Genomic DNA, 7442 nt, shown 5'->3' with positions numbered 1-7442 from the left:
TCCTTTTTTAGAACAAGAAAACTTGCAGTCAGGACACGAAAAAGGTTTATCTCCACTGTGAATTCGCATGTGTGTCTTTAAATTTTCTTTTCGAGAACACGAAAAGTTACAGTCCAAACATGAAAAAGGTTTTTCTCCACTGTGTGTCAACAAGTGTCTATTTAAATATCCCTTTGTAATACATGAATAGTTACACTCGGAGCATAAAAATGGTTTTGTTTCACTGTGGGTTAGCATGTGATTATTCAAGCTTCCCTTTCGAGAACATGAATAGTTGCACTCGGGACATGTAAAGGGTTTTTCTCCGCTGTGAGTCCGCATGTGTATCTTCAAATATCCCTTTTGGGAACAGGAATAGTGACAGTTAAAACATGAAAAAGGTTTTTCTCCGCTGTGAGTCCGCATGTGTATCTTCAAATCTCCCTTTTGGGAACATGAATAATTGCAGTCGGGACATGAAAATGGTTTTTCTCCAGTATGGGTACGCAAGTGAACTTTTAAAGTAGACTTGCCGGAGCAGGAGTAGTTACAATGGGGACAAGAGAATCCTCCAGGATACATCTTCAGATCTGGCAATAAGTCTGAAAAAGATAACGTATAAATAAGTAAGTCAGTCAGTAAGTCGTTAATAAGTAAGTCAGAATAATATTGGGTGAAGTCCAATCAAATCAATTGACGGAATTGTATAACTTGAATAAAACCTTAAAATAATTCTTGATATTTTTACATTTTTTATAAATTAATTATTAGACACCTATAAAAATAACATATATATCCTGTGTTGAAACAGGCTAGTTTACAAACATATTTTAATTTATTTTATCATTATTCAATCAAATTTGCATGGTAATCAAAAATACAATAGAAGGCTAGGTGATCATATCAATTTGTGGAGAGAGGGAAGATGAACTTATATATTAATTTTATTTAATTGGGCAAATTTCAAAATTATGTGAAAGATCAGAGTCGAGTTCAGACTGAGAAGAGATGTAACGGAGGGGTGGCAATTTTAGATAAGGCTTGATAGAAGAGAGGATATTTGTTTAGAGAGGGACAACCAAAAAAGTTCCCACTTCTAGACCAATGAAAATACAATCCAACGAGTCAAAGATGGGAAGGAACAGAACAATTACCAATTCTCAGTCGAACGAGTGAGGAAATTTCTCGTTGGAAAACCGCAAATATAAAAATAAATTTACTATGCCCTTCTTAAGCAAATTTACAATTATGTCTTAATTTATTCTATCTTCAACATATTCAATAAAACTTGAATAGTAATCCGAAATATGAGAGTTAATTAATATTATTGTGGTATACAAGTTTTTGGTTATAATACATTGGAATATATTGGAAGTAGTTACATAAGGTAAGACTTGGGTAAGTTCATTGATGATTGCACGATGTTTAATGATAAACCACTGATTATTAAGTATTTTAGGCGCATAGTATATGAAGTTTCTTATTACAAATATTTTTTATTTTAGATTTTCTAGTGCTAAATTCAATTTTTTCAATGATTTTCGTAAATTTGGTTAATTTGTTCTTAACGAGGTGAGTTAAAATGGTTTTCAGGTAAATTTTACAAAAATCTAGTAGGGAGGCAGAAATTTGTTCAATATATCTTCAGTGCTTCTTGTTTAACGGACTTTAGCATGACTGTAATTATTGTTTTGTGGATATTCTGGATTTTTATGCCAGAATTGTCATTTAAATTCATTCGTACACTTTCATAATATGTTAGGTTTACAGAGTGTTTCAGCACGAATCCGAAAGATTTGACCAACGGATCACGTGATACGGGCTCCGTCTCATCTGTACGGTGCTGCTTTAACGAGGCGGAGTAAGTGTGATTTACTAGGTGTGATAAAGTTATTTGAAAACTATGTTACCGGACAGCAAAATGCATTTATTACTCCAAATAACATCAGGAATATATGCCTAAATCAGTCGGGCTTACAGTGAAAACATCCACAAAAGTATTTTAACTTCAAAAAGGTCTAAATTCTCAGTATCTATTTTGATCATAGACCATCAATGATTTTGATGGATTTTTTGTGAGTTTTTATTCTGAGCCACTAATTCTTTATTTGAATAAAAGTAAACCGGTTTTTATTTATTGTTATTAAGTTTAATTTGTAGAACTCCATTTTAATTTTTATTAAAATGATTATAATACATCAATGATTTTGATGGATTTTTTGTGAGTTTTTATTCTGAGCCACTAATTCTTTATTTGAATAAAAGTAAACCGGTTTTTATTTATTGTTATTAAGTTTAATTTGTAGAACTCCATTTTAATTTTTATTTTTTATATATTCAATAATATTGTTATTGGGTTTATAATAACAGTTTATTTTTAAACAAGTTCTTCTGTGTAATTATTATTACGCGTGACAGCTGTTTCGCCCTCTGAAGGCATTATCAAACTGTGGGTAGCCCACTTACAGACGATACATGTATATTATTTGTAGATAGGTATTTTAATTTCAATTACTGATTTCTTAATTGATTTCTGAGTAAAATGTTAGAAATTATTAATGGTTATTACCCCAGTAAAGTTTCCCCAATTAGTGTAATGTTTAAATTTGACTGAATGTCTTTATGTTAGTTATTCCCAAACGATGAGTCATAGGGTTATTTTAATAGCATAATTAAGTACTTCATAGTGCACTCATATTTGCACTAGGTTTGAAGATATCTAGTAGGGGTGAACGAATTATATTTGTTTGTTCATTAATTAGAATAGCTTTCGGATTATTAGAGTTTTTGTTAATTTCTAACTGCTCTAAAAGATTCAGTTTACGGCCTTTATTTTGTACGTGTAACGGAGTTGGTTTATTATTATCAATAAATGAGTGATTCCTTCAGAGGGCGAAACAGCTGTCACGCGTAATAATAATTACACAGCAGAACTTGTTTAAAAATGAACTGTTTTTATAAACCCAATAACAATATTATTGAATATATAAAAAATAAAAATTAAACCGGTTTTACCTGCTGTCGGGGTAATTCTTTCAGAGAACTCTATGCATTCCTTTTTAACATCCGGAAGGTCTAAATAAATTTCCGTATAAGGAAGTGAACCTTCATCTTCTTCTTGGGGTCCTGGTTCGGTCTTGATGGCAACCGTCTTCACATTAATGCTAGCTGGAAAAACAAAACAACAATACGTACATTGATATGCCGAGAATAACAGCGTATTATCACTACAAGATATAGAGTACCAAAACAAAGCTTATTGTATTCACACTATTAAAATATAACGGATTAAAGAAACATTTCATAAATCATCTTGGAGCAGAAATTAAGAGAAGAGACTTTAATTAAAGAAATAAAATAAATTAATAAGATGTTTGCTTCAGGCACCGAAGCTTCCAGAAAGAAACACCGTTTACTCTTTAGCACCTTTGAAACGGATTTTAATTGTTTTATGAAAAATATTAAAATACATATATTATTAATTTATAATAACACATCGACTGTTTTGATATAATACTTCAAGCCATATTTTATGGGAATGTTACTTTTCAAGGGCTTTATATACTTAATGGGTTGATTCGCAGAAATTTATTTTATTTATTTATTAATTTCAACGCCCTGATGGGCTACTAGTACTGCATAATACAGTGACAACAGAAGGTTTTTATTTTTAAAACATCAACACAAAAATAACAATTTTTTAAGTTCACAACATATCTACAAGAAAACAACAAATATAAGCAATCGCTTTATAAATATGCTACATAAAAATGTCATTCACGTATTTCTTGAAGACAGGCAAACTTATAATAAAAATGTCGATATTTGAGGTGAATTTGTTTCCAAGTGTGTGAAAGCGAGAAACAGGTGCATGTATGTGATAGTTGGTACTTAAGTTATGGTTGCAGAATAATATATTTTGCCTAGTTGCTCGAGTACTCTGAAATCTATGAATTGCAGGAGTTCACAACAGTCTAGTTTGGAGTTAAAAATATTAAATAAAAAGTTAGGTCAATTGAACTATTCATCAAATTTTAAGTTAATTTTAAAGTTCTGTGAATATTCTATTCAAGTTCTGTTGTTATTTCAGTTTTTTAAAGCAACTGGTTTATGACGATATAAAAACAGAACTTGAATAGATATTTCACAGAACTTCAATTTCTGCTTTGAAATTTGATAAATTGTTCAAATTCTGTGAAACTAAGGACGAGTTGTTTCAGTTGCTGTAATTTGAACAACCCATCCCAAGAAAAATTAGTCTTCAAACTACAATATGGTACAATAATTTGTACTGATTAAGGTTTTAAATACTATAAACTAAATAACATACATAAACCGCAAGCGGGGATGCCGTCAAGAGGCATTATAAACATTTAAAATATAAATTCAACAACTTTTTACTTGAGCAATGTAACTTACAGGCAGTCGAAGTATTCCCGGAATACTGAAAGCTTTCCTTCTTTACATCCTGGAGGTCGATATCAATACCCGCATACACCATTTCACCTCCGCCTTCTTCCTGGGACCCTGGTTCCAACTTGACAGAAGCACTTTCTAGGTCTGGACGATTCATGGCCTTCTGTAAAAACGTTAAGTTTTAACATAAAAGTCTTCTCAGGAGAAATATTTTAGTAACTTACGCTATCTTGGCATTTGTGACAGCTGCCGTAACCTACAATGATCTAACACATAGTGTTTTATTGCACTCTCGTTGCGTGTTAACCTTGTTGGTGGTGGTTACCTCATCGCTAATATTCTAGAAACTGATTTAAATGTGTGATGCAATACATTTTTAAAATAAACATGCACTAAATGAGTCTAACATGAACCTACTTACATTCAGTGCGAACCGCGGCGGTCAATTCCAATGTGTTGCAGAAACGTCACTAGAAAATTTTATGTGCCAGAATTTGAGATAAAATGTGAATACTGATGATTATTCAAATACTCTTAAGTCGACTAAAGAGAACAGTTTAGTATTGCGTAGTTTGTACAATATTGCATTAGAAAAGCGAGGGAACAGCAAACGTCAAAGAAATTTAAATGAAACGTCAAAGTTTTGTTGATTTAACCATAGATGTGAATAGAAACACAAATAATATAGAAAAGTTCCTAAAAAGTGAATAAATGACGGTACCTACCTTCAAAATAATAAAAAACAAAAAATCATCAAAATTATCAATTTATTCGCCGATGTTACGCTCATGATTAAAAATGTTTTATGTAACAATTTTTTTAAATTATTTCCATTAAAAAAATTTTTTTCAATCCTTCGAGAATTTTTTTTTCTCTCTCGTATTCGATTTTTCTCCACTTAACCCAGGTGCAATAATCCTGTTCGCACCTGATTCGTATTTTGCGTTTAATACCCACCTTGCAACGATTTACCTTCGTTCCTAGATTAACATATAGCAACAGTATTGTCAGTTCTAAAATAGTGATTGGAAGCATGCAATTTTTTAATTAAAAAATTGGCAGTAAATAGGAAATAATAAAAAAAATCGTGGATGTGAAGTTAGTAGCACGCACAACAAGTACCACGGCACCACTAGAGGTGGGTTTAAACTATACTCACATAAATTCTACCCACAGATTCTCCACAAATTTTCTACGTACGCATTTCCCCAATAATTATTCTAAATCCATGGGGGAGGGGTGATGTTAGAAAATTTCTGTGAAACATAATTCCCAAAAAAAATTTCAAATTATATTAAAAAATAAATGTATGTATGTATAACTTCTGTGAAAGGTTACTCCGCACACAAAAAAAAATCAATGAAGGGGGGGGGGGTGGCTACGAAATTACCTGTCGAAAAATTCCCCAAATTTTTCCGATCAAAAATAAATACCTATTGATAATACATAAAAGTAACCATCAAAAATACCTATTAAAAATACCCATCCAAAATACCCATCAAAAAATACAAATCAAAAATATCCATCAAAAAATACACATCAAAAATACCAATAAAAATACCCATCAAAAATACCTATAGAAACCTAAATACTTCGCCAAAGTACCTATTAAAAATAACCATCAAAAGTACCTTGTAAAAGTACCTATTAAAAATATCCATCAAACATACATATTAAAAATACCCATCAAGAATGCCTATCAAAAAAACACATAAATATACCCATCAAAAAAACCCTTAAAAATACCCATCAAAAATACCTATCGAAACCTAAATACTTCGTAAAAATACCTATTAAAAATAACCATTAAAAGTACCTTGTAAAAGTACCTATTAAAAATAACCACCAAAAATACCTATTCAAAATATCCATCAAAAATACCTATAAAAAATACCTAGTACAAGTATCTTTAAAAATATTTAGTCCCAGTATAAAATACTATTTAGGTATTTCGGAAATTTTTCACAAGTCATCCATAAAATGTAAAACGTATCACGTTGGTTTGTTTGACATGTGAGCCGCCTATTTGTGTAGAAGGCATTCTATGTAAGAGCTGCATGTAAAACGTATCACGTTGGTTTGTTTGACATGTGAGCAGCCTATTTGTGTAGAAGGCATTCTATGTAAGAGCTACATGTAAAACGTATCACGTTGGTTTGTTTGACATGTGAGCATCCTGTTTGTGTAGAAGGCATTCTATGTAAGAGCTGCATGTAAAACGTATCACGTTGGTTTGTTTGACATGTGAGCCGCCTATTTGTATAGAAGGCATTTTATGTAAGAGCTGCATGTAAAACGTATCACGTTGGTTTGTTTGACATGTGAGCAGCCTATTTGTGTAGAAGGCATTCTATGTAAGAGCTACATGTAAAACGTATCACGTTGGTTTGTTTGACATGTGAGCCGCCTATTTGTGTAGAAGGCATTCTATGTAAGAGCTGCATATAAAACGTATCACGTTGGTTTGTTTGACATGTGAGCCGCCTATTTGTGTAGAAGGCATTCTATGTAAGAGCTGCATATAAAACGTATCACGTTGGTTTGACATGTGAGCATCCTGTTTGTGTAGAAGGCATTCTATGTAAGAGCTGCATGTAAAACGTATCACGTTGGTTTGTTTGACATGTGAGCCGCCTATTTGTGTAGAAGGCATTCTATGTAAGAGCTGCATATAAAACGTATCACGTTGGTTTGTTTGACATGAGAGTATCCTGTTTGTGTGGCTTTCTATGTAAGAGCTGCATGTAAAACGTATCACGTTGGTTTGTTTGACATGAGAGTATTCTGTTTGTGTGGCTTTCTATGTAAGAGCTGCATGTAAAACGTATCACGTTGGTTTGTTTGACATGTGAGCCGCCTATTTGTGTAGATGGCATTCTATGTAAGAGCTGCATATAAAACGTATCACGTTGGTTTGTTTGACATGTGAGCCGCCTATTTGTGTAGAAGGCATTCTATGTAAGAGCTGCATATAAAACGTATCACGTTGGTTTGTTTGACATGTGAGCCGCCTATTTGTGTAGAAGGCATTCTATGTAAGAGCTGCA

Source organism: Hesperophylax consimilis, chromosome 20 (genome assembly GCF_061612785.1).
Source record: "Hesperophylax consimilis isolate HC1 chromosome 20, BYU_Hcon_1.0, whole genome shotgun sequence".
Taxonomy (NCBI): Eukaryota; Metazoa; Arthropoda; class Insecta; order Trichoptera; family Limnephilidae; genus Hesperophylax; species Hesperophylax consimilis.
Note: the sequence above shows the minus strand (reverse complement) of the source record.